Source organism: Schistocerca nitens, chromosome 8, assembly GCF_023898315.1.
Source record: "Schistocerca nitens isolate TAMUIC-IGC-003100 chromosome 8, iqSchNite1.1, whole genome shotgun sequence".
NCBI lineage: Eukaryota > Metazoa > Arthropoda > Insecta > Orthoptera > Acrididae > Schistocerca > Schistocerca nitens.
Genome location: NC_064621.1, coordinates 449,052,808 through 449,059,655, shown reverse-complemented (window position 1 = coordinate 449,059,655; position 6,848 = coordinate 449,052,808).

Here is a 6,848-nt window from a genome sequence, read left to right as displayed (position 1 = left end):
ACTGTTTTACTGTACAACAATGAAAAACTACAACTACAAAGGAAATTCTCTCTATATTACGCGCTAGCAATAAACAATAGCTACACTAATTACACAAACTACAAGAAAAAAATCTGAAGATTCCAGTGAGGTATCCTCGGCTAAGGGTCAACATATGAAACGTACCCATAGAAAATTCAATGAATTACTGTGTTGATAAACCTCTTACATTATTTGATTTTCAAACAGCTGAGCAGAACTGAACGTACTCAGACATTTCGCTCTTTATCTGTTCTGATCAACACTAAACAGACACACAATATTTTTAGCGCAACGCAGTCTGACTTTCAATAATCCCTACAAAATAATGGCACTGACTAAAATTAAATTTAACCTTTCATAAATCACTTACCTCACAAAAATCTTCGTTACTCGAACTACTGCAACACAGCGAGCGCCACTACTGCCAGCTAAATAAAAGATTCAAACTACGGAAGGCACTAACTAGTGATAGGTATAGTTAGCAAATGAAAGGTTTTGATAGCGAACAAACAATGTATTTAACTTAATAGTGTTCAAAAGTCATTATATATATATATATATATATATATATATATATATATATATATATATATATATATAGCAGTTCATGACATCCAGTCTTACAAATTTACTGTCTCTGACGGACACACGTCCAGATCACCCGCTTTCAAAACTCCGCCATTTCTCTGCCCACATTCACCACTGCTGGCGGCTCACCTCCAACTGCGCAACGCTACGCGCTGTTTACAGCCAACTGCCCAACGCTACAAAGGCGAATATTCCAACAATGCAAACAAGCCACAGACTGCACACAGCACAGTCAGTGATTTTCATATAGAGCGCTACATGGCGTTACCAACATAAAAACCTAAACAGCCTACTTACAACTTCATTAATATGTCCGTGTGAGTGGTAGCACCAATACTTTCATGCTGAACTGAGCCACTCCCAATAATTTTCTGTCGCCATCCATTGGGCGACCTCGTGCCTTTTAAATATGCGTGATCTTAAGGGAAGCTTCCCATCCCTGTAGGTCACCAGAGATACGAACTGTAGGTTCTCAGATGTATGATAAACTGCTGAACCGCTACCTTACAAAGGAATTTGTCGATGCTTGCTAGAATACGTCGAAATTATAGAATTTTCTGATATATGTAGCCACTTTTTAGGTCGGCAAATAGGACTTTGACGACACTTAGCCAGGATTTACCAGTCACAGGTAGTGCTCTGATACAGAAATTTGGTGATTCCTGACCAGGATGTATTAACGAAATCGTGCGATCCTTTTATATTCGTAGTCAGTTCTATAGAACACAGGGGGCCGTATCGCACAACAACCCTAGGTTCGGTGTGGAGCGGCGATGGGTGAGTGGTCTGCTGTAGCCTGTTGTGGGGTTGTGAAACACTGAGGGCTACATTCAAAACACTGAAATAACCACCAAAATACAAAAATTAATCCTGTTCTCATTCTGCCCATGCCAAAACAAAGTCCACTAGCCCCCAAAACAGAGCGCGATATCCTAACCAGAACGTCCTTGGACCCGCAATCAAGTTATCATACCCAATAGCAAAGGCTCTAATATGATACTCCAGTACGTAATGGAACACATGGGTAACGACAGAGGTTCACTTTTAGTTCGGGTGATTTCACTGGTTGTTTGAACATTTAAAGTGCCGTTGCATGGCCGATTCATTTGCCTGTATATTGATCATATGCCATAGCGTAGCTCTGCATACGTAGTAGTTAAAGTATGACCACATTTATAGCAGTGGGACCTTATTGAGCCTAGAGCTGCTATTTGTATACACTATGTGATCAAAAGTATATGGACACCTGGCTGAAAATAACTTACAAGTTAGTGGCGCTCTCCATGGGTAATTATCGAATTCAGTATGGTGTTGACCCAGCCTTAGCCTTGACGACAGCTTCCATTCTCGCTGGCATACGTTCAATCAGGTGCTGGAAGGTTTCTTGAAGAATGAAAGCCCATTCTTCACGGAGTGCTGCACTGAGGAGAGGTATCGATGTCGGTCGGTGAGGCCTGGCACGAAGTCGGCGTTCCAAAACATCCCAAAGGTGTTCCATAGGATTTAAGTCATGACTCTGAGCAGGCCAGTCCATTACAGGGATGATATTGTCCTGTAACCACTCCATCAAAGGTCGTGCATTATGAACAGGTGCTCGATCGTGTTGAAATATGCAGTCGCCATCACAGAATTGCCCTTCAACAGTGGGAAGCAAGAAGGTGCTTAAAACATCTATATAGGCCTGTGTTGTAATAATGCCACGCTAAACAATTAGGGGTTGAGGCCCCCTCCAAGAAAAACATGACCACACCATGACACCACCGCATCTGAATTTTACTATCGGCACTACACATGCTGGGAGATGATGTTCACCGGGCATTTGCCATATCCACACCCTGTCATCGAATCGGCACATTGTGTACCGTGATTCGTTACTCCACACAATGTTTTTCCACTGTCAAATCTTCCAATGTTTACGCTCCTTACACCAAGCGAGGTGTCGTTTGGGATTTACCGGCGTGATGTGTGGCATATGAGCAGCCGCTCGAGCATGAAATCCAAGGTCTATCACCTCCCGTCTAAAGTCATAGTACTTGCAGTGGATCCTGATGCAGCTTGGAAACTACCTGCGTGATGGTTGGATAGATTACGGCCCTCTTCAACTGTTGGCGGTCTCTGTCAGTCAACAGAGGAGGTCGGCCTGTATGCTTTTGTGCTGTACGTGTCCCTTCATGTTTCCACTTCACTAACACTTTGAAAACAGTGGACATAGGGATGTTTAGGAGTGTGGAAATCTCACGTACAGACGTATGACACAAGTGACACCCAATCACCTGACCACGTTCGAAGTCCGTGAGTTCCGCGGAGCGCCCCATTCTGCTCTCTCACGATGTCTGCTCTCTACTAAGATCGCAGATATGAAGTACCTGGTCAGTAGGTGGCATCACACTGCACCTATTATGAAAAACGTATGTATTTGGGTTTGTCCGGATACTTTTGATCACATAGTGTATTGACCGCTGGACTTTACTGAACCTAGTTTTAGAGTTCGGTATCTCAGCCGGTTGAAATGCAACTCATTGAATCTCCTTGTTGTTCGTCTGTCTGTCTGCCCGTCTGTCCGACCGCTAAAAATCCTTGTCTCAGTAAAGGGTGGAACTTTTAATTTAAAACTCATGACTCATCCTGCGGTGTATGATCATTTGACGGTGTAAAACGTTTAAGCTTCTAAGTCAATACAGTCGAAAGATACGACTATTTATATCAGATATTTTGATACTCCTAAATTCATCTAAACCTGTAGGATAATTTCCGATGACCTAGAATGATTAAATTTTGTGGGAAGTAGGCGAAGGAAAAACCACGAAATTTGATAAAAAGCTAAGTTTCACGGTAAAGGGGAAATTCTAACATTGTTAAATTATTCATGTGTTACACAAAAATTCCTTTTCTTGTCATTACAAACTTACTTTTGATCCGTAATCTGACAAAAATTCAAGAACTACCATAGGGATTTTGACTTGATTTTCAATAACACGTAGAGCTATTCTCGAGCAAGGTTTATATCCAGAATGAGATTTTCACTCTGCAGAGCAGTGTGCGCTGATAATAAACTTCCTGACAGGTTAAAACTGTGTGCCGGTCGCAGACTCGAACCCGGCACCTTTGCATTTCGCGGGCAAGTGCTCTACAAACTTTTTATTTTTTTGAGGCTTATAATTTTTTTAATCAATTCATCCCGGAATGTACACGATTAATTAAAATGAAAACAGGCATTTGAAATAAAAAAGGAAACAAAAGTAGCATAGATGGGTCTGGCCGGACGGAGTGGCCTTGCGGTTCTAGGCGCTACAGTCTGGAACCGAGCGACCGCTACGGTCGCAGGTTCGAATCCTGCCTCGCGCATGGATGTATGTGATGTCCTTAGGTTAGTTACGTTTAATTAGTTCTAAGTTCTAGGCGACTCATGACCTCAGAAGTTAAGTCGCATAGTGCTCAGAGCCATTTGAACCATAGATGGGTCTCGAACCAGGGTCGCCTGGACGGGAGTCTCACTCGCTTGCCACTTTTTTTTTTAATTAAAGAATCATATAAGTACATAAGCACAAAAACAAAATAATGAAGAACTGGAACTCTTGCAGCACAAATTTTACCTTACAATAGACTGAAGGACACATTTCAATATACTTAGTGCCATTGTTAAGTTTATAAAACATAACAAAAACTTTAAACTGACAATAGCATCTTCAGTTCAGACAGAGACATAGAACTACAACGCAAACATATTAAAGACAATTACAAAAAAATGAAATTCACTGTCTTAACTAGAATTTGCAGTTCTGTCAATTGATTCACAACCGTTTAAACTCTTCACAGAAAGTCATTTGGAGCATAGAAACGAATAACAAAGACAGGAACAGGCAACAAAAATTAAGGAAAACGTCAAATGAAGTTAATGAACGCCGTTGAGAGTTGGGAGCAGTCCTGGGAACAGGTGTAGCCCCTTATTCGTCGTGTATTCTGTCTGCTATATCGTCGTGAATGTGATTTGTGTCCTTACCGGCGTCGAGAATTACCCTATGTCTTGTTTTTCAAAAATTGTATCTAACATGCTACCAAACATCGTCCTGACGTTTGGCTAACGTTTCATCTTCCAACGTGCCGTTCTCATAAAAGCCTCGAAACTAATGAGATTATCTTCACTATTGTGAATGATGGCACATGTCACACACTGCCCTAACAGCCACATCACGATGTTGTTCTTGGTAGCGGGAAAATGTTTCGTGTCCGGCCAGAGCAGGATGTCAGTCCAGTGACTGGCAGGGCTGCTGCAGGTAATCAGGCCCAGCCTCTGCTGCACCCATTTCCACTTAATGAGATGACTGCCACAAGGAAGGGATGGCGTAAGGTGTCGACCAGACCACAGCTGACGCATTTATCACTGTCACTTAAGCCGATTCTATGCAAGCTTTCGTTAGTGGGTATAACATCGTTTACCACTTTATACCATGTGGATGCCACCTCAGCAGTGTGGACGGTTATACTTATGTTGTCCCAAACTGCCTTCCAATGAACACTCGGGTATTTAACTTCAATGGGATTCCGGACTGTGGGAGGTGGCCATCATTTTAATAACAGCTGTGTCGTCGGTAAATCCCGCGTGAGATAGTTTCCATCTATATGGCTTACTTCAAGAAAAAACTACTTGACATGTCGTAGCTTGTAATGCATTTTACCTACATCAATGGGTGGGTTCATATCGGTGGGTTGTAAGGTTCGGAAGAGCCAACTGGTTACGCTGAAATGTTCCTTGTCCAACAAGCGGATGGTTCATTTAATGTACAGGGTGATTCAAAAAGAATACCACAACTTTAAAAATGTGTATTTAATGAAAGAAACATAATATAACCTTCTGTTACACATCATTACAAAGAGTATTTAAAAAGGTTTTTTTTTCACTCAAAAACAAGTTCAGAGATGTTCAATATGGCCCCCTCCAGACACTCGAGCAATATCAACCCGATATTCCAACTCGTTCCACACTCTCTGTAGCATATCAGGCGTAACAGTTTGGATAGCTGCTGTTATTTCTCGTTTCAAATCATCAATGGTGGCTGGGAGAGGTGGCCGAAACACCATATCCCTAACATACCCCCATAAGAAAAAATCGCAGGGGGTAAGATCAGGGCTTCTTGGAGGCCAGTGATGAAGTGCTCTGTCACGGGCTGCCTGGCGGCCGATCCATCGCCTCGGGTAGTTGACGTTCAGGTAGTTACGGACAGATAAGTGCGAATGTGGTGGCGCTCCATCCTGCTGAAATATGAATTGTTGTGCTTCTTGTTCGAGCTGAGGGAACAGCCAATTCTCTAACATCTCCAGATACTGTAGTCCAGTTACAGTAGCAGCTTTGAAGAAAAAGGGACCAAAAACTTTATTGGCTGAAATACCAACGTTTAATACACCACCTATCAGGAGGTTTAACACCATACTTCGTTCGAAATGCACGTTGAACAACTGTAGTCGATTCACTTCTGCCGTACTCAATAACACAAAAAGCTTTCTGTTGAGCGGTCGCCATCTTAGCATCAACTAACGCTGACGCCTAGTCAACAGCGCCTCAAGCGAACAAATGTACAACTAAATGAAACTTTATAGCTCCCTTAATTCGCCGACAGATAGTGCTTAGCTCTGCCTTTTGTCGTTGCAGAGTTTTAAATTCCTAAAGTTGTGGTATTCTTTTTGAATCACCCTGTATAACGCAGTACACTTTCCGTTTATGTCAGGCATGTTGAGTCCGTCGGCCTGTCTGCAAGACGTCAGCGTGGTGTATTTCACTTTAAACAGATGCCCGTGCCAGATAAATCTATTAGAGAGTTTCATCAAGTGTTTGGCCTGCATCTTGGGGACTGGAAATATTTGGGCCGTATAGTACGTTTTACTGAATATATAACGGCTGAGGAGTCGTATGCATTGAAGAATGTCAACAGACCGCCAATCGTTTTCATAGATGGCACCTTGCATTTTGTTGGTGACCTGCTTCCAATTTTTTAAATTCATTTTTAACGGGAATTTGCCGATAATCATCCCCAGAGTGGTGAGGGCTTCGACACGTTTCGCCCAAGGTACAATAACTGCGTCGAATCCCCGAATGTTAACAAGGGTGCATTTATCGGCGTTGATTTTAGCACCGGAAGCACGACAGTACTCGTCTACCACGGTCTTGAGGACTGAGTCGTCTCCTTTGTTGCGCCGTAACACTCAGACGTCGTCGGCGTAAGCACGAACCACGAAGGACGTCC